Raw genomic sequence first — 22,710 nt, forward strand, 5'->3', positions numbered from 1 at the left:
GAAATTTCCATAAAAATACTGTGAAATGCTTTCAAAATGTTTTCCCTCAGTAACATTCACTACAACTGTGCCACTTGTAAAATAAGCAGTCCATCATTTGGGACTAAGAATTAAACCCTGTAGAAACATTGTTTAAAAGATATATTTCCTGAGACATTGAACAACGGCCACTTTAAATTTTATAGATTAAAGTGTGAAGAAAATTTTACACTTTAATCTGAAATAGACATTTCCTTTTTTTACACATTAAAGTGTAAATTTTACAGATGAAAGTGTAAAATTTACACTTTAAGTAAATTTTACAGATTAAAGTGTAAAATTTACAGATTAAAGTGTAAAATTTACAGATTAAAGTGTAGAAATTAAAAAAAAGTGAAGTGTCCAAGTGGCACTAATACTACAACTGTGCCACTTGTAAAATAAGCAATCCATCATATGATGCTGTTTAAAAATAACAATTATAATTTCCTAGCCACGGCCGGGCCATATGATGTTTAAATCAAATATAGGGTAGACATAATGTAAGCATTGAAGTTTGGAGCTTACCTATTTTCGTTGGTTTAGCTCCCCCCCCCCCCCCCCCCCCCCCCCACACACACACTTTTAATTTGCTTCCGACGCCCTTTCTACAGTGAGTCTAGCGGAAACAAATGAACATTTTTCAAATTCTCTAGAGAGTGTTAAAAAATGACACAAGAGAGGGGTGGTTTTTATCCCAAAATTTATATTAATAATAATCATGAAGTTTAACTTTTGGAAAACTCGCATAGACTTTGAATTGTTTGAACAGCGTTGAGAAAGACAAAATTTGACGGTAAAAAGGTTAAGATATAGGAAAGACACATTGAATAGTGCTCAAGAAAACTTAAAATTGTAGCTTGTGATGGTCCAAGATCAAAATAGCCTTTTGCTATTCATTGTAATAAATAAACTACATAACAAAAAAAAATCAAAAGGAAAGTTGAGGCTTATGCAAATGTCTCGCATTCTTACGCGAAATTTTTATTTTTTCAACCTACGAAAATGGGCTTTCGTAAAACTTTCTTTATATGAACCCAAGGATTGTTTTGTACCCAGTTTGGTTAAAATTGGTCCTATTGGTTCTTGGGAAGAAGTTAAAATGTATATATAAAAAAAAAGTTTACAGAAGAACAAAGGAACGGCCGACACCGGGTAATTAGCATGATTAAGAAAACTCACTCGCGTTTTCAGCTCAGGTGAGCTAAAAATGCTTGATCGCGTTGATGAAGAATTCAGATCGGGCTTGACATTCCATTTTGTTTTCATTCCGCGAACGACAAACGAACAGGTGAGATCATCATCATAGGTAAAAATTTAAAAAAAATATTTATATAATACTCATTTATAGTTAGATGAATCATGTTTAAAATACTGAAGGGAACATCAGTAGAATGCATCGTGTCAGTTCGCATTCATAACATTTAGATAACTCACCTGTGTTCACAATCACATACTGACATAGGTATGGTGTGACCAAAAACTAGAGAACAAAATTATCTAATTAATTTGTAAATGTTGGCATAAAACGTTTGTTTTTTAGTTTGTTAATTTATATCACGTTTTTACGGATATACCTGCCCAAAATTATAGTCTGTATACATATTATTTTGAACTTTCTCTCGATCACTCTCCAAGTTACTTCCCTTTGAGCATGTATCGCACCATTCCATGAAAACTGTTCTATCAAATGTTTATTGATTATCTTTAAGTAATTTCAACCTTTGATCTTTTATTAAAAGTTGCTAATTCACAAAGACAGCATATTTTAAGTGAATAATTGAATTAGCAAGCCCAAGAGACAGAGAAATCGTATTATGTGATATTTCTCTCCCGTGTATCTTCTAAATTTTATGAGTGCCCAGTGATGAAACATTAACATTAATGAGGTAATTACTGCTAATAAAAGGTTCCATATTCAAGAAGACAAAAACGCTTTCTGTAAGTAAGTAAAAAGCATGTTTAGAAATATCTAAAAGGCGTTAGAATTTTGGAAAACGAAGAGCTTGTCATTTTCAGTTTATACAAATTCTAATTCAGTGTCATCATTCATTACGAATTATTTTTGTTATGTATATAATTGTGATAACCATATTCCGTTTTGTACTAAAGTGCATTTCCCGTGGCATTTTCTGAACGAGCACTGCATGATGAGTCTGATTGGAATATTGTGCTCTAAGACATAATATCAATCATGCACATTTCAAGATATGATTTAAAACAAAGATTCACTCAGATAGCCACAGTTCAGAAAACAATTACAAGATTAAGTGCTATTTGCCACTAAATGATCCTAGTTCTTTCCATTAACTTGATGGGAAATCTTGCGTAAATACATCATTGATTATAGATTTCTAATATTCACACCTGTTCTAAAATTAATGTACTTTATATAAATCTTTTCTTTACTTCTATTCTGATGAGCTTGCGTACAAAGTACAGACACTCTATTACAGATTTATGGGTGATAAACTAAAGCAAGAGATTTTTTCAACAGGAAGAAAGGTTGAAAAATGTAATTTGATATCTGACAAAATGTCAAAAATAATAATTATATCAATGTCGTTGTATTTTTTTTCAATCAGTAATTAAAAATGCATATATTTAAGTTTGAAAAAAAACTTTCGACAGGGGGGATCAGGAAATATACATTTCCTATGGAGCTTGATATCTACGCTGTATATCTGCTGTCAGAAATGAGTCCGGATCATTACTACATAACATTTTCAAACCAGCACACTATTTCATATCAATCATTCCCCATTTTTACATCAGATAATGTATGATCCATCATAAATGAGATAACTTTTATATCCAATGGAGAAGGGGGAAAATTGTATTTTTGTTGTATCATTCACCCAAGATATATTGCACTAAATCATCCCAAGATAACCACGGAGTTATTCTTATACAGCTTTGCACAGTTGGCATAAATAGAATAGATATAGACTGCAAATATTGGCCTAGAATAGAGAGAAAGAAAACCAATCGAATTCATTATTTCAGTAGATTGAGGAAGATGGCTGGGGTATTAGTTGATTATTGTAACAACACAAATCATTACTGTTTTCCTGTACACCCAATTAGATTCTCAGCATGGGGAGCTCTCATCTTTTATATTCTCTATAACTTTTTGTCTCTAAACAAAATTCTGATCTGAAATAATTAAAACATTTTGATTAGTGATAAATATATTTTCTAAATTCAAGTATTTCTTTAAATCCATTGTGATCTCTGGGCTGGGAAAGATAATGCTATGTCTTTGTAAAGCTGGTAGGTGTCCTGGCTATTATAAGCTCTCAATCTCCTTCTATCATTTAGTTGGCAGAAAACCTTTGCTTTTACATTGTTTATGTGTGAGTAATATTTTCACATCTTGGAAGATTTTTAAATCTCAACTATCAAGGCTCTGCTTTATGCTTTTTAGCTCTACTGGTCAGAGACCAGAAGAGCTTATGCGATAGTAATGCATCCGGTGTCCATCTAGCTGTCCGTCCGTCTGTCTGTCTGTAAACAATTTTTCAAAATTCTACTCCTCCTACAGTTTTGGTCTGATTTCAATATAACTTGGCACACATTGGTTAGTCCAGATAACTCCTCAGTCCTTCTAGACTTATACAGTTCTCTGGCCATCAGAAACTTATTTTGTAGATCAATTGTGTATAATATATCAGAACTGTACATGCAGATACTTGGATTTTCATTTCTGATCACTTTGGCAGAAAATACCAGATGCATGAAACTAATAGTCAATTTTATGCAAAATTTGTTCATAGGGTACATTAAAATTATTGGAATTTCACACTTCCTACAGTTTTCACAATTGATATGCAGTGGTTAGAGTATTTGCTCTAGAGTTTCAGAGCATGGAGTTGTACCTTGCATTGCGGGTTTGAATTCAACTGTGAAAATAGGTCCTTTGGATAAAATCATCTAAACTGAGGTCTCATAACGTAGTAGGTGCTTGCACGGAAAGATCCCTCATCGTTGCTCAAAGTTCTTATGAGTGCCTAGGCTTAGCACAGGTCTAAAACTGCAGCACTCCACAGGCAAGTGGTGGCTTAAATCTCATTCAGAGTGAAAAAATCTTGAAAAGATGCTAAACAAATAAAAACAAAAGCAAATCAGAGGACAGGTTTTTTTTTAAGCCTTGTAATCTGCTTGTTATAATTTTTAATCAAATCAGAACTCTTAAAATCTACAGTCTTAAAATCTTTGAATCATATAACTTGTAACTGGCCATGAATGATTATTAAATCAACTTTTTCAGTTGTTCTGCAGGTGAAGTTTAGATGTCTGAGGAGCTCCTTATAAGACCATTTTCCTGCAATTACCGGTACAAATAACTAGTGGCACCAAATATTGGAAGAATCCAAAACGAGATCTATACAGAACTTCACAAGCATATACTGATCAGGTCAGGGGGTTTACTGGATATTGAAAATTTAACATATATATTTAGCCATAACTGTGGAAAAATTCTTAAATTCAGACTTTAAGTTTCAATGTGGAATCCTTAAGGTATGAAAATGTATGCAGTAAAGCTTAAGCATATAAGAGTTATAACTACTGTAACATCATTTTTTATTTACGGAAAATCACAAGGTTATAAATTTGCCTATAGATCCTTTGGGAATTTATTTGGACTTCCTGATCAAATTTTCTGCAAGTTTTTGACTGACTTACTATTCATTAACCCATTTTTGTGGAGGAACAAACTGTCTTAATTTATTTGTACATATTCTCTGGAGACCCTTTGTATCTATATCTTACTTTCTGTAATTGATTTTTGTGTGGTATAATCCTAATTAGAATACAAATTTAGACTCTTATATTTTTTGCTCTCCATAGAGAGAACAAAGTTGTAATCTGTATTAACCATTCGCTATGTGCAAGCATTGCCAAATTTGGCGAAATCACATTTTTTTGGTGTTAATTTGACAATTTAAGCGGTACTGATTGAAGAGTCGAAGAGCTAATTCATTTCATTAGGACATCTGTCTTCCCTCTATCTGTCTGTCAGTTTGTCCTTCAACTATGAACTTTTTTATAAAAAAAAAAAAAAAAAAAATGCTTTTCTTCTTTCAATGACATTGCTATGAAGTGTACCATTTTACTTAAAGATACTCATGCAAAATGTGAAATGGTTTTGTTTCCTTTTTTTCTCAGCTGAGTTTCCATGCATATTAAGGTACTTACAATAGCAATTTCTACGAAATTCTTTTAAAATGTGTACTCCTTTTCTACTTATTTGGTTTGATTTCAATAAAACCATGAACATGTAAAATGTAAGAAAAAAAGGTGTTCATGCAATCTCAGATGCATCTTTTTTCGTTAACAATTTAAAATACAAAGTAGTAGGGCTACAGCCTTGCAGAGACATCTATGTACTTCAGATCAGCTAGTGTATTATTGTGTAGTGTAGGTAAATTAGAGGATTTTTAGTCTTAGACTTATATAGACTCAGTTTTACACTGATTTTACTTTGCCTTACTTTACTTTTATTATGATCAGAAAGTGGCTGTTTGCTTCATTCAAGTAACTTTCTGAGAAAAACACAGAGAAAATATTAAGACATTTCAAAGAAAGAAAGGAAGTGTCTTGATTAAGAATGCATGAAACGAGGATCAAGAATTTGTTTTTTATCAATACAGGAAAAGCTAATAAAATCAAGTAAGCTCTTTGTGCATTTCAAAGAATCAGCAAATTGCATTAAGGCTGTAGCTAACTTTTAGGTACCGGTACATTTATTTGAAGATGGATTAATATTTAAGTTTAAGCATCAAATGCAGATACTTCTCCGTAAAACTGAATTATTCTGTCATTAGACTGCACATATAGAAAGATTTTGAAAAAGAGCTTTCCATACATTTACACTGTAAGTTTAAACTCCAAATCCATAAGTGAATATACACACAATTCAAAAAAAAAAAATATAAAAAAGCCACTAGCTGTCCTGCAACAATTTATCAATTACCAGTATATGTATATGTATATGCTATGTTTTACATAAGTATTTCATGTCCAAGCTGGAAATAAGAATTGTATTATAAAATAGTAATATAAAATCTAGAAGTATAACTATAAATGGTTGGTATTTCTTATGTATCATTTCTGTGAGAATATTTTAGTCAGTATTGATAAGACCATATAGATAATTGCAGCTTGATGCTTGTGTATATGATATGTTGTAATATTCCGGTTTGAGATGTTCCAGTTTTTTGTTTTCATTATCTAAATGTCAGTGATCTTTTTTTCAAGTGCTGAATGAAATGATTACAAAGATATTGAAAAAGAGGGTTTTCTGGACAAGTTAAGTGCTTGAAAACTTATTTTATTTTTGTCAGATTTGATCATAAATCTTAAAATTTTTTTGGTCATACATGCAGATAAATTTTTTTGTGCAAAGTGTATTTAATTTTGACTGCTGGCTCTTATTTAGACTGAATATTGCCTACCATAAGAAAGGGCAGCGATTTGATCCTCCTAATGCTCAGGAAATAGATTAATTGATATGATTGTCAATTTTTTATGATGAGTCTGTGTGTAGTTGATGCACTAGGATCTCTTTTGATTAGCGGAATTCATATAGACATGCACATCAAATATACATGACCCCCTTCAACTACATAAAATCAAATTAGATAAGCAAATAAGAATTTTTTATGAACTATTCAAAGAACTTATATAATTACTGTTATATCCCTTTCAGACATTTCTGTTCCCTTGGATCTCATCTAATTTGTTCTGATTCCAGAGAAGCCTGCAAACAACTGTTTTGCTTTCATTCTGGCTACAGCCATTTTATCCTCCCCATTCCTTTGATCTATCCTGTTGGGCAAATTAACTTCAAGCCGATCTGCCTCCCGATCTTGTCAGGAGAAGTGTGGTCAGGGGAGATAAGCCACTGGTCACCTCCCTTGCCTCTTTACGATAAGGCCGGCCATTAAATCTTCGTGCAGCATTAGTTTAATTGAAACTGATAGCAACAGAATAGAAAAAAGTTGCTATATAGGAGAATCAATGACCATTAAGCAAAATTTCTTGGAAGATTTATTCCTGGCACTTGTGAAGCTTTAAAGATTTTTAAGTCAGCTATCAAATTTTGATGATGGAAGTTTTATTTTTTGCAGGCCTTTTGTGATATTTGGATAAAGTTTATCTGCAAAAAAGTTTATGTCTTGAAGTAGGATTTTTTACATGCTTCATAACATGAATTCTGAAATCTTTTATTATTTTTGTATGTATTGATAAATAATTTAAATTTTGAAAAACCAATATACTAGGTCATACAGAAGGATGGGGAACTTGGTTTTTAGTTGAAAGTAATGGCTTATATTTGTCTCATTTTAAAAGTTGACCTATTTGAGTAAAAATGTTGATATACCAGTAATTCACTATATAATGTAAGGAAAAGATGTGGAGGGAAATAAAGTAAAGATATGGCCTTACTTTTGCAACTTTCATATACATGTATTCTACTGCATGGTCAGGAATTAATACTACTGCACTGACATTTCAAGTAATTAAGAAGAATCTGGTTTTCCATCATTTGTTTTTAGAGTATATGTTTTCTAATTTAATCCAAAGAGTTTTGTAATTAACTGAGTGCACCCACTTTTGTTGAAGGTCATGTTTTAATTTGCACTAACAATAACAATGGAATTAGAAAAATTTAAATTGCTAGCTCCCTGTAAAATCAATCTTTCCATTGTTTTTGAAAAGTAATTGCTCTTTTTTAAAGTGATTTTTATTCTGTTAATGTGATTGAATTTCAGTATTAAAGTTTTGAGTATTGGAAGTGACATTTGATTATTATTAACTTTTCAGGGAATGTAATGCTAATAATGTTTCACTGATTTGCAAAAAAGATCATCTGACTTGTAACTTTGATTGATCTGTAACTTTTTATGCGCCCGAATTTTTTCGGGGCGCATATTGTTTTTGTCCTGTCTGTTTTTGTTTGTCTGTTTATCTGTTTGTCTGTTTGTCTGTTGTCAACTTTAACCTTCGCCAAAACTTTTAAACCGTAAGAGATAGAGACTTCATATTTGGTATGCATACTCCTCTAATAAAGTCCTTTCAAATAACATCAAGGTCAATGACCTTGTGACCTTGACTGTGACCTATATGCTAAAAATAGCTTTTCTTCTGTTTGTCATAACTTTTTAATAATAGGAGACAGGGACTTCATATTTGGTATGCATACTCCTATAATAAAGTCCTTTCAAATGACATCAAGGTCAATGACCATGTGACCTTGACTGTGACCTATATGCTAAAAATAGCTTTTTCTACTGTTTGTCATAACTTCTTAACAATAGGAGATAGGGACTTCATATTTGGTATGCATACTCCACTAATAAAGTCCTTTCAAACGACGACAAGGTCAATGATCTTGTGACCTTGACTGTGACCTATGCTAAAAATAGCTTTTTACACTTTTTGCCATAACTTTTGAACAATAAGAGATAGAGACTTCATATTTGGTATGCATACTCCACTAATAAAGTGCTTTCAAATGACACCAAGGTCAGTGACCTTGTTACCTTGTGTGTGACCTATATGCTAAAAATAGCTTTTTACACTGTCTGTCATAACTTTTTAACCATAGGAGATAGGGACTTCATATTTGATATGCATACTCCACTAATAAAGTCCTTTCAAATTACAAGGTCAATGATCTTGTGACCTTGACTGTGACCTATATGCTAAAAATAGCTTTTTACACTTTTTGCCATAATTTTTGAACCATAGGAGACAGGGACTTCATATTTGGGATGCATACTCCACCGATTAAGTCCTTTCAAATGACACCATGGTCAATGACCTTGACTGTGACCAATATGCTAGAAATAGATTTTTTGAACTTTGTTGCCGCCGGGCGCATAGTGTTTCACAAACACATCTTGTTCATCAAATTTTTATGTAACATTTTCTTTGTCAGGTACAAGCTGTCTAGTTAGCTCACCTGAGCCGAAGGCTCAAGTGAGCTTTTCTGATCAAAATTTGTTCGTTGTCTGTCGTTGTCGTTTTCGTCGTCGTCGTAAACTTTTCACATTTTCATCTTCTTCTCAAGAACCACTGGGCCAATTTCAACCAAACTTGCCACAAAGTATCTTTAGGTGAGGGGGATTCAAATTTGTTCAAAGAAGGACCATGCTCTTTTCCAGGGGTAGTTAATTATGAATTAGTGAAAAATTAATTCCAGTTTTAAAAAATCTTCTTCTCAAGAACCACTGGGCCAGGAAAGATGAAACTCATGTGGAAGCATCCTCAGGTAGTGTTGATTCAAAATTGTTCAAATCATGACCCCCAGGGGTAGGATGGAGCCACAATGGCCGATCAACATTTTACGTAGGAGTATATAGGGAAAATCTTTAAAAATCCTCTTCTCAAGAACCACTAGGCCTGGAAAGATGAAACTCATGTGGAAATATCCTCAGGTAATGTTAGATTCAAGTTTGTTCAAATCATGACCCCCGGGGGTAGGGCGGGGCCACAATGGCCAATCAAAGTTTTACATAGGAGTATATAGGGAAAATCTTTAAAAATCTTCTTCTCAAGAACCACTGGGTCAGGAAAGATGAAACTCATGTGGAAGCATCTTCAGGTAGTGACTTTCAAATTTGTTGAAATCATGACCCCCAGTGGTAGGATAGGGCCACAATGGCTGATCAAATTTTTACATAGGAATATATAGGAAAATAGTCATCTCAAGTACTTCAAAGCAATGATTAGTGATAGTATAGGAAGAAAATGTTTTTAAAAAATCTTTTAATCAAGAACAGCAAAGTCATATGCTGTATTAATATGAAGGCATTCTAAAGAAGTATTAAATTCAAGCTCCACCCTTCAGTAAACTTTTCAGTTCTGATCTGATTTGTGTTTTTTCCTAGCCGATTTGCTCAGGTGAGCGATGTGGTCCCTGGGCCTCTTGCTTTTCTTTGGCATCTTATTGTCTGGTTTGGATATTAAAGTATGTTGTTGGTGTCTAATGGAAGGTCTTGGCACAAAAAATACATACATGAAGTATGAAAGTCCTAGTATCTACAGTTCAAAGTTACTGCCAAAGTAAAATTTGGAATTTTTGTGCAAAAGTGTGTCAAACTCCAAGGTCAAGGTCAAAAGGTCAAATTTGATGGTACCCAAAGAATCTTGTCACAATGAATACACCTGTGAAATACCGGTATGAAATTCATAGCTCCACTAAATCAAAATTTATAGGCAAGGTTAAAGTTTTCGCAGACAAACAGACAGACAGATGGATGGATGGACACAACAAAAAATATATATCTAATCTTCAATTATGGGGGCATAATAAATTTGCTGATGCTACTTGTAATTGTTTTGATGGTTCAAGATAAAACTGTCCTGTGAATTCATAATCACACTTCATAAACTTTTGCGAATTATGATTTTTCTGTTACTCAAAACTAAGAGATAGTGATGTGAACATTTTGTCCAGGAGCTTCACTGATAGCCATGTCAACAGCAGCCTGGTTTGGCAATAACCCTCGACACCCTTCTGTTGTACAGAAGATAGGACTAGACGTCAACACCAGCCATTCCTGATGCCTGCCTTCACCAACACTCACTTGACAAGCTGATTTGTTCTGCTAAAGTGATTTGCTTGATTGATAGTTGGTCTATCACATTAGCCATGTATGTTTACATTTACATGTCTATCTGCAAAATTCCAGATGTTAATAGAGGTAAACAATTTTCCAGGTTTCATGGCGAGATATGATTTGTACCCCATGTTTTTGACACTTTTGGAGGGATTTTTATGAAAAAGGTTTTGGCTTGGAATTAGTCAAAATTAAGGAGGAAAATTAAGCTATTTAGAAGTCTTCCCACTTTCATTGATTTCTCCTTCAACGTAAAAATAAACATGCGGGAGGAAGTGTCAAAATCTTGGCATAATAATTCTGGAGAATTTTTTATATTGTTAGCCCCAATTTGTTTCATATGCTTGAAGTTTTCAAATATTTTCATGCAAACAGCTCCATTTTTAACACTTTTTAGCTCAGTTAATGCTAAAAAGCTCAAGTGAGCAGCTGATCACATTTTTAAAATTGTCCGTCTGTCTATTGTCTGTCTTCACGTCTGTAAACTTGTCATATTTTGACTTCTTCTCAAGAACCGTCCCTTTCAACCAAACTTGCCACAAAGCATCCTTGGTTGAAAATTAGTTTGTTCAAATGAAGGGCCACGCCTTCATTAAGGGGAGATCTTTGGGAATTAATGAAAATTTTTTGTATGTTTTAAAAATCTTCTTCTCAAGAACCACTGTGCCAGGAAAGATGAAACTTATGTGGAAACATTCTCAGGTAGTGTAGATTCAAGTTTGTTCAAATCATGACCCCCGGGGGTAGGGCGGAGCCAAAATGGCCGACCAAAGTTTTACATAGAAGTATATAGGAAAATTCTTTAAAAATCTTCTTCTCAAGAATAACAAAGCCATAATTGATCATATTTATATGGAAATCCTCAGGTAGTGTAGATTCAAGTTTGTTTCATGACCCCCGGGGCTAGGGCCGAGCCAAAATGGCCGACCAAAGTTTTACATAGAAATATGGGAAATTCAGCTTCTTCTCAAGAATAGCAAAGCCATAATTCCACCATATTTATATGAAAGCATCCTAGGTAGTGTAGATTCAAATTTGTTAAATCATGTTGCTTGAGCCAAAATGGCCGACCAAAGTTTTACATAAAATATATAGGAAAATTCTTTAAAAATTTTCTTATTAAGAATAACAAAGCCATAATTGTTCATATTTATATGAAAGCATCCTCAGGTAGTGTAGATTCAAGTTTGTTCAAATCATGACCCCCGGGGCTAGGGCCGAGCCAAAATGGCCGACCAAAGTTTTACATAGAAATATACAGGGAAATTCTTTAAAAATCTTCTTCTCAAGAATAGCAAAGCCATAATTGTTCATATTTATATGAAAGCATCCTTTGGTAGTGTGAATTTTTGTTCAAATCATGACCCCTGGTGTTAGGGCTGAGCCAAAATGGCCGACCAAAGTTATACATAGAAATATACAGGGAAATTCTTTAAAAATCTTCTTCTCAAGAATAACAAAGCCATAAATATCATATATATATGGAAACATCCTCAGGTAATGTAGATTCAAGTTTGTTCAAATCATGACCCCCGGGGGTAGGGCAGGGCCAAAATGGCCGACCAAAATTTTTACATAGAAATATATAGAGAAATTCTTTAAAAATCATCTTCTAGAGAATTGCAAAGCCATGATTGGTCATGGGACTACTTTTGGATTTAAACTTTTCAACAATAAACTAATTTCCTTTTTACCAACAGTGCTTTTATGTGGCCCATGGGTCTCTTGTTTCAATTAAGTTAATGTCTTAAAAAAAAAACAGAAACAGCATGAAATAATTAATTTTTAAAATGGAATCATCTGTTATTTTCTTTTCACAGCAGTATCAGCAGTGAATGTATGACTAATGATTATGAAGTCCCTTTGGTTCTCTACAACAATACATTTTATGCTTCATAAATTAGTTTCTTAGAATGATAAAACTCATTACTGTTTCACTAATTGAGATCTTTGTAAATAAATTATTAAATTTTATGTTCATGTTGATCATGATATTCTGAAAATGAACTCAGTGTCTTATGGGACATGAAACAGTTTTGTTGAAAGCAATTGTTCACTTTGTTCTAAAAAAAATATTTATTCTTTTTATGGCATTCGTTTCTTTGAAATTTTTAAATAGTTGTTAATAGTTGTTAAAAGATCCGTGCAACTACAGATTTCAGTAGGTGGGTTGCAGCAACCAAGTTGACATTTTTAGGTCACCTGAGTAAACTCAGGCGACCTATTGCTATCTGTTTTTGTCCGTCGTCGTGCGTCGTTCGTCGTGCGTTGTTCGTCGTGTGTTAACATTTTCAGCTTCTTCTCTGCAACCACTCAAACAGTTTCCACCAAATTTTACACAAAGCATCTATTGGTGAAGGGGAACAAAAATTGTAAATTCCATGGTCCCTGCCCCCTGGGGCCTGAGGGGTGGGGCCAAAACCACTAAAATTAGTGCAATCTTTAAAAATCTTCTTCTTTACTCCTAGACATCAAGTAGTCAAACTATTAGCATGAATCGAATGACCATTGAGTCCTGTACCAAAATTGTGAAATTCATGGCCCCAGGGTCAGGGGTTTTAGTGCTACGGTGGGGCTCTATTGATTATATAGTGAAAATGCATTATTTCTTTAAAAATCTTCTTCTCTACTCCTGGGTATTAGATAAACTAACTAAGGACATAGTTATGATGACGAAGAATACCTTTTGCAAAATTGTGAATTTTATGGCCTCGGAGTCAGGAGTTCTGGTGTTAGGGCTGGACTCTATTGATTATATACTGAAAGGAAAAAGAAACGCATATTTTACTTTTAAATTAAATTAAAACTATTATTTCGAAAATAATTTCCAGTATTGTTATCAAACATTCTAATTCATCTTTTATCTACAAGTTACCAAAATCTTGTGTGACTTTATTGATAATGATCACTGCATTATTGAAATTGATGAGAGAGACCCCCCAAAATTAAAATAAAAATTCTCATAATCTCCCTTGCACATTGGTAACAGCCTTGATTTTCCATGCATTGAGTTCACCAGAGAGCAACATCTTTCTCATTTTTATTAACCAACATTTTCACAGTTAGCTTAATGGTTGATAGAAGCTGTATTATTCCAAAGCCAACAAATTCCCCCCCTTTGTCATTATTGCCACGAATTTTATTTCAAAGAATTTACAGGATCAAACTGGTTTGGACATGTGAATTTTTGGCTGTTTGCAAACCCTTGACTTACATTTTTAAGTGTGAACATGCTAAAAACATTACACACGTTGTGTACGTGCGCGCGTGCATAAAATCATGTATATTTCCAAGAAAAGAGAGAAAAAAAGAACAAGAGAATTATTTGTCAATTTTAGGGTGAAAATATCCACCATGATAGTTTGCTGATATAAACATCGGTTTCAGAATAATACATAGAAATATACCGAGGTGACATGAAAACACACATTTTCTGATGTTTTTGATGTGACGTTGTTACGCGTCAACGTCACCGCCAATGGTTGGGGAAACCTTTTAATTTACTTTAAAAAATGAAGTTCAAGAAAAACAATTTTTGTATCAAAAGTTTGAAAGAAACTGCACAGCAACATTTTGTTGCCAGGTTTTTTTTCATCAAATTTTAATACATGGAATAATGACAAACGGTAAAGTCAGTGATTTTATTCAGAAATTGCTTGAAATGTATACTGATTTCAAATGTCGGAAAAAGATATGTATAAAAAAAATGTAGTCATTAAAATCACAAAATATGATCATAAAACACCAGCACATCCTACGTGTCTTTCAGTTTTTTATATATTTCCCATAAACGCCATACATTTTTCATTTCAAAAAACAAAGGCACTTTTTAGTGCAGATGTATAAAAAAAAAATTTTAAATATTGCTTTAAATTCTTCTCTCTGTATAGTAAAATATATTTGGAATTTGTCATTTGCGTTAGATAGTGGAACTTAACATGTACATGTAGAGAATTATATTTTTTGTAGTTACTGCCTTTTTTAACATATATCCATGCCGATTTAGAACAAACTTACGTAAGTGTAACGTACATTTCAAGATATATTTCTCTTCCAAAAAAGTAAAATTCATGGCCCTAAAGGGTCATCGTTTTATTTGGTTTATTCCAATTAATAGAGATTCTCTATGTAATCACTTTGTGTTATATGTCACAATCACCAGTATATAAAGAGCATGATTGCCTTTTCCAAAATTGTGAATTTTTATGGCCCCAGGGTACAGGGGTTCTGGCTTGTAATAATATGTAAATTGTATAGTGAAAATACATTATTTGAAAAAAATCTTTTTCTCATTTCCTGGGTATTAAATAAATAACTAAGTACATAGTCATGATGAGGAAGAATGTTATTTGTCATCAACTACATGAATGTCACGTCACTTCGGTAACGTTCATTTTATATACAGTGGAGTCCCCTCCATCTCAGTTCATTACCATTCTTTTGTGCTGTTTCGTCAATTTGACACCGGTATGTAGCCTAGTTACTTCTACGTGTGTTCACCAGTTACAGACAAAACATAGATAACGTATTTTGCTATGATCTAACAAATTCTTGTGTTTGGCCATTGAAACTTAACATAAATCTATTCCGAATATAGCCACTGTAGTTTGATAACAATTTCTTTTCCAAAATTTTGAAATGTGTCAAAACACAAGGGTCAGGGGTTCATGTGTGGTAGTGGCACTATACTGATTATTGCTGAATATTACTGATTAGTGTGAAATGCATTTTTTGTTCCCGTCTTGTGTTATGGGTATTAAGCCACCAAACTAAACATGCTAAGTGTATAGTTATGATTAGCAATAGTGCTGCTTTCAAAATTGTGAATGCCATGATGTCTAGTTTAAACAGTGTTAAAACATGAACCAAAGTCAAACGTTGTAAAGTTGTTGCATGATGCTCAGGTGACCTATAAGGCCCATGGGCCTCTTGTTTTTAATAGATCACCTAAGTTATAAGCTCGAGTGACCTTTTCTGCTCACCCATTGTCTGATCTCAGTATCCTTGTTTCTGTGTAGCTGTCCTTTTATAGAATGAAAATATTTTCAACTCCTTGACAACAACTCACATGGGCCAGTTTGATCCAAAATATGGCCTAAAGTGTCCTTCGTAAAAGGAAATTTGAAATTTCTTAAAAAATGGATGAACCAACCCCCCCCCCCCTTTTCAAAGGGGAGTTAATCAAGAAAAGGCAACAATATGGTGAGATCACTTAAAATATTCTTCTCAAGAGCTGCAGGGCTAGAAAAGATTAAACTTTTGTGAAAACTTCCTCCTGACATATTGTAGATTCTAAGCTGTTGTAGCCCCACCCTTGGGATATGGTGGGGTCAGGAGAGGGGATCAAAATTTAATATGGGAGTATTGTAACAAATCTTTTTTTTAAAAACCCTTTTAAAAACCAAATGACCACAAAAAAAGTCAAACTTGTGTGCAAATATTCAGAAGCTCAATACATGTAGAAGCTTTGTGAGTGAGAAAAGAGAGATTTGAAAAATGAAATTTTTAATATGTTGAGAAGGACATTAATTCCTCTCCCAGACAGTTTTCCTTGCAGGAAAAAAGGCAATATCCTTGCTGAAATGGTACATTGTGACAAGGTATTGATTTTGTTATAAGCAAAGGTGGCAACCCCCTTAACGGGGCTTAGATTTATTGTCTTTAAACTGATCACTGCATTTTGGGAAGAAGTTTTTTTGGTCATGAGAGAGACAGAAAAAAAATTTGGAAGGATCAAATCGTTTAATTGTGATCTATGTGCCACTGTTGAGTACTTATGCACCCCCAGAGAGACAACAAATATCCAAATTTTATAACCAACATTTTCAAGTTTGCTTTTGGGGTTGAGATATAATTTTTTTTGTAAGTGCTGTTGTTGTATAATGACCATCAAGGGATTTTTCCCCTTTGTCATTATTGAGAAGCTTTAGTTTAAAATATTGCAAAAAAGGGAAGGAAAACTCAATTTTTGGCTGATTTGCAACTTCCCTTGACTTATTGATATTTTGTGCAGTGACAGTTAATGAAAGAATTATATTGTTGTGTGATGGATGTGCATATTTCATGTATATTTCAGAAGAAAAGAGAGAAAAAAAAGAACAAGAAATCTATTTGGCTTTTGTAAGATAATATCCACCACACCAAGTTCCTTGATAATGACACATCTATGACAGAATTCAGACATAGAAATATATACATGTGCATGCAAAACACACATTTTCTGATGTTTTTCAAGATTTACAGTCAAATGTTGTGAGATGCTTACGTCTTTGCCTCAGGAAATTTAGGAGGTGGAATCAAATAGGGCTATTTCACACAAGTTTTTAGCTCATCTGGGCCAAATTAAGGTTCAAGATGGTGGTGTTGGCATCATAGTAAACTTTTTACATTTTTATCAGATGCATTCCCTGTATAAGTTAAAGATAATTCAACACATTAGCAATTAAGCACGGATAATTGAAATTCAGTTCAGAAAACCCGAGTTCTCCAAGTAAGGTTTTGTATTTTACACTTCTTGAGCTGAACATACCTGGTCCATGTACCGTATAAGTGGAAAATTTAGCAAGATGCAAATTTAGCGATTTGTCCTGAAAAACGGGTAATTTATTTTTAGCAAGCTGTTATTTTAGCGATTTTAAAATGCACATTAAGGGGGCCGACTATAGTTTTATTGTGTGAAAACTACAATAGCGAAACTCTTCATTTTTATACCATATATAGCTTACATTAACTTCAGTGTACATGCAAAGTTTGGGGGAAATCTACCGTCCAGGTATTTTTGAGGGAACATCTCAAAATACAGGTACATTTACTATAGGATTATATTGGAAAATGCCAATTTTTAGCACTTTAAAGCAAATTATACAACTACTACAATAGACATTTTGTTCAAACTATAATATTTGATATGTAATACTATATTATACAATGTATGTAAGAAACACAAAATACCAGAGGGGGCATCTCAAAATGCAAAAAATTAGCAAATTTTACTATTTTTATAGAGTATTACTAAATATGACGTACACAATGGATTCACATGAAAATAGAATAAAAATATTGGAGATATTCTCAAATTTCTATGTTTTAAATTTCAAGAGCGTATGTTTATTGCTTTTTCTTTAATAATATTTTTATTAACCCTTTCTTTAAGAGCTAATGATTATCAATTGCAAAATCGGTTAAAAAATCAGTTATATCAAATTGTAATTACATTTTATACCTATAATTTCTTAATTTTGTTTATTTTTAATAATTGATGGGGAAAAAGTTGCATTAAAACAGTAAATACGCTTCATTTTACTATGATGCGCAAAATATTGCGCAATGGAAACTATAGTCGGCCCCCTTACAAGAGCTATTACAAATAAAATGCAATTAATTTTTAGCGATTTTCAATTTTAGTGATCTCGGCACCCTTGCTAATTATGCCAAAATTAAATCCTCCCTAAAAATTCTACTTATATGGTATTTGGTAGTCATACTTGAAGGAGAACATGAACATTGCGTGTTTGCTGTATATACAGAAACAAATTTCTTATACAGAAACAACAAATTATAGATATTTAAGGAATCACTGTCTAGTTATTATAGTATGCGAGGGCATCAACGATAGTGGGAAACATGGGATAATTTGCATCCCTGGCATACTATTCTAAGTAGACAGTGATTCCTTGTATTTCCATTTCATTGCGAAATAAAATTGTGGATTTAGACTTTAAAAATGTAGACAGAGATTTCAATTACACGAGGACTCCCATGCCAGTTTCAGTAGTCCTTGCCCTTTGACGTCAAACACAAAGGCAGCCGCACGAGATTTTCATGCATATTTGGCCTCATCAGAGACAGATGCGCACGAGATTTGTATGCATATTAGACCTGCTTTGCTCCTGACCTATTGACCTGGCTAATTCCGGTAGAATTATTAAGAAATCAACTCCGCTTACTTTTAAAGAGTTATCACAGAGGAAAAAATTAGAAATGGAAATACAGTGAAGTAAATTCTCAGGTCGTTATGATTTTTCTATAACCATGTTTTACTATAAAACCTTTATTTTTAATTTCAGAAATTAGAAATCCTTCAAACATTTTGCTAAATCTTAGTGCTTTTCTAAAGTTCAGTTAGGGTATGTTTTGCTCTGAGCTATGAATGCAGTTGCTGAAATATTTAAAATATGATAGATATCAAGGCCTTGGGATCATGAAACAGATCCTTAAGTTTTATTAAATCAGCTATGAAGGGTTACATCTGGGAGCTGAAAATCAAAATCTGCAAATAAAGGCTGGCATATGCCTTGGACTGTTTGGCCTCTGCAGCATTTGAGGGCAAAAAGTTCTTATTTGATATTAGTAGTGAAATCATAAATTTCCTAGGAGGTTCAATTTTTGTTGTTTTCGAGGTATGAAGTGACCAATAAATACTTGTCCATCATGAAATGTAAAATATGTTGCATAACTACTCAACAGTTCTTTATCCACAAAATCAAATCCCCACGAACTAGGAGTTTTTCCTCAAACCACAAAAATTTGACCCCATGAATTCAAATAAGTGATTTTACAGTATTAAATTTTTTCATGAAACCAGGATTCAAATCATCTCCTCTTTATCAAAATTTTATGAAAAAGGATAGTTTTATGTAGTTTATCTGATCTCTTCTATTTTTTTTCTGCCGGCGTGAACAGTGATCCTGAAATGAATGTGTGCTCTACTTTGAACAATGGTAAAAATGGCCAGTGCATGACAATGCATAATCTGGCTATATTGCAGAACTACCTTGGCATGTTTTTTCAACTTCTGTAATTTCATTTGTCCCCAGTAAACTCTGATCCTGGTTTATACTTAATGGGTCTTCTGTTTCTTTGTGTACCTTATAATTGCTTGCAGTGACTGAGGAATATTTGCATCATTTATCTGTTATTGTCAAACAGTCTGCCTGGAGACAAACTATTGTGGATTTTTGATTGCAAGTGATTGAAAAATTAAGTGATGTGTTTGTTTCTGATGTTTTCCCAATTAATTTACCAAATATCTAGAGAAAAACAAGATATGTTGCCACACATGGTCACAAAACAGCAATTTGCTTCTGTATGCAGCTGTGAAGTACCTGCAAACAAAATAATGTTCCAATACTGCACACATTGGTGCATTATCAATGGAGGGGCAATGCAAATTTCAATACTGCACATATAATGTGATATCATGCAAGCCCCTACAGATATACAGCTGTAGAATTCCTAGCAGGGGGGATCAGAGCGAATCACACAGCTGGCTTGTGGTATATCTGTCCTCCATGAACTGATAGTGCTTTAATTACTGTAAATGAACTGTATCCGAGAGACCAGGGATTAGGTGTGCTCAGTAACACTCATCCATACACTATAACAGTTAATGCATCAATAAAGCTGTTATGCCTCCCCCTTGTGGAACCAACTGCATTTTTGCAGCTCTTAATTTGCACTCAGTGATGAAGCCTGCTGGGTGTCTATCAATCTGCTGATTCACTGTGATGGAGATAGATTCCCTTACCCAATATGCTCATTGATTAGTTTTACCTTGATCATAGAAATTGACTGTTTCTGGTTGTTGTTTCAATGTCTCCTTCAGAACCACTCAATTCTGGCCATAATGTCCTCAAACTGAAGAATTCGCCAAACATCACATCACTTTGAAACTTCAATATGTGGCCTATTAATTTGTTTTTCTTGCAATTTTTTTATCCAGGTTTGTTTAGTTGATGGGATATTTTATTATTACTACTGGTGCCTTTTAGGTGATTTATTCTGAGTGTGATGCAATGAAATGACTAGTTTGTAGCAACTTATACTGTATGTCAATCAAATATCTCAGATACCTGCATAAAAAAAGATTCAGAGTAGACTAATATTATAGGGGCAATATTGAAACTGTACAGTGATACAATGGTTTACATTATAAACAGCAAAGTACTAATTTTCATTTTTCATTAAAAAAATATTTTACGGAATAAATATAATTTCAATCAAATATGTTTGGTTTATTATTATCCTAATTTCAATATGTACATAACTATCTTTGTGGCAAACAGCATTGTAAAATTTTCATTTTGTAATATGCTTTGTGATGCATTTTCCCCCAGGATACCATAGTCTAAGCAAGTATTGATTTAGGTAAATACCCTTTTAATACCCATTTATGATAGGTTTACATCTAATCTTGATTTTAAGGCATCAGATCACGTTCACTGGGTCTGAAATAGCCAGAACTTGGGTTTCCAAGTAGGCAATTATTCCATTCTCTGTACCTTTTGATGTGAAAGGTTATCTCCCTTTAAGAACCATTTATCTTCTCCTGTCTGCAAAAACATAATGGGAAATGTCAATTGACCATTTGAAGAGATTCAGCCTTGGAAACTGATTTGTAAAACAAGGCTAAGTGATTTTTTTTCTGGAGCTTTTGGGTCAAGAGTTGTTGCAGAGAGCCAAGAAAATATTATCATTGGTGTCTGATACAGAAGCTTAGCTATTTTGTGGGATTGAGGAATCAATGTTGTTCAATGTTGTTTTTCGTTCCTCTGTTTTGGCAATTTTGATATTTGTTGTCAAGTCTTTGCAGAGTGTAGCCTCAGATATATCAATTGTTCATAAAATGGTTCTTTGTCTGTACGCATCGGTCAACTCATCGGTCATTAGTCTGGATTTCTGTCCTCATCCATGTTGCAGTATGATGGATTTAAAAATAAAGATAACATTCAAATTCTCTCTGCTAGCAAGTTACAATGCAAGTTTCAACTCTGATCATTACATCCTGCACATGTTACAGTCACAGGTTAATATCCAGTGGCTGTTCAAAATTTTTCAGATATCTCAAAAATTCAGGATAATTATATATTAAGTTCAATGATCAAGTTGGGACCATGCACTTATTGTATACGATAACTACAATATCATGATTTTTTCTTCAATCATGAAGTCGAATCTCCTAGCTGGTACACTCTGACCAATTTCTTTCCTCAAACCATGAAAGTTTGACTCAGTTAATGAAAGTGAATATGTTTGGCCAAAAATGTTAGAATTAGCAAGACAACTAGTGTAAATGATACCTGTATGGCAAATATGATATTTAAAACCTTTTCCAACAAGCAGTATAATAACAAAGCAGTGAGCTACCAGCATTTGTGATATATGTATAATTTCACAAAGATTCTTTTCCCCTGTTGTGCTTGGCATTGACATATTTATGGGGGATTTTCACACGTAAAATGCAGTATATCAAAACCCTACCAGTGAAAAACAAAAAGCACAAAAAACTGGATCATCTTCTTTAATGAATTTAAATTGTTGACCCTAATAATCAAAAACTCTTCAAAACCCCTCACACGTTGGTATGTGAAACTTGTCTTAATTAAAGCATTTTATTAAATCCGTTGCAGAGATAAAAACTGCCTGATTTTTTTGGCTGTGTTTGATGTGTAATAAGCCTAATTGAAGGAGATGAGTGAGAATCTAGAATCATGGCATTTCAGAGTAATCTTTATGTGTTTTATTTATCCCTGGAACTTGTACTCCGACTTAAAATTTTCTATAAAGTGGCCTGTTTTTTTTCTTATCAGAAGCACATGGCATTAATTACAAATTATCCAAGAGACAGGAATATAAAATGCTGTGGTTTACAATATTAATAATTTCTCTTTTTTTAAATGTAAGCTTATGATTAAAGTATTTTTGCAGTGTACCTCCCCCAAATGATTTGAAAAAGCTGTTTCAAATGAGATTGCCAGGAACTGCTAAATGGGTTTTATTTCCAGAACAAGCTTATTTTAGAAACCCAATTTTGTTTGATCTCAGCACTGCTAAATTTCTGTGCATATTTTTTGCAATTTACAACCTGCCTGACAGCATTAAATGCTTTAACTTTAAAATTATATAAATCAAAAGTAAATTTTTTTGAAAATAAACGGACTTAAATCGTACTTGGTAAAATATAGTGTAAATACATGTAGAAGAAGTGAAATTAGAAATCAAAAAGATTTTTTTTCTTGATAAATAATTTACAAAAAAATATATGCTTAAAACTTTGAAATTT

At 33.3% G+C, this 22,710-nt stretch overlaps 1 protein-coding gene across 3 annotated transcripts in view; it reads left to right on the forward strand.

Annotated features, from left to right (window-relative positions):
- The first annotated feature begins 1,262 nt into the window (after positions 1 to 1,262).
- LOC134256538 (alpha-mannosidase 2x-like) overlaps positions 1,263 to 22,710 on the forward strand; it is a 40,681-nt gene continuing 19,233 nt past the window's right edge. For 2 of the 3 annotated variants that reach the window (XM_062739216.1, XM_062739219.1), the window contains exons 1-2: positions 1,263 to 1,309; positions 4,289 to 4,435. The gene's annotated coding sequence lies outside the window, so the exon portion shown is untranslated. Of the gene's footprint in view, positions 1,328 to 4,288; positions 4,436 to 22,710 lie in introns of all 3 variants that reach the window. The other variant, XM_062739217.1, reaches the window with a different exon arrangement.

The sequence above is a fragment of the Saccostrea cucullata genome, unplaced genomic scaffold (assembly GCF_032062105.1).
Source record: "Saccostrea cucullata isolate Sc308-1 unplaced genomic scaffold, CSIRO_AGI_Scuc_v1 ctg90, whole genome shotgun sequence".
Classification (NCBI taxonomy): Eukaryota; Metazoa; Mollusca; class Bivalvia; order Ostreida; family Ostreidae; genus Saccostrea; species Saccostrea cuccullata.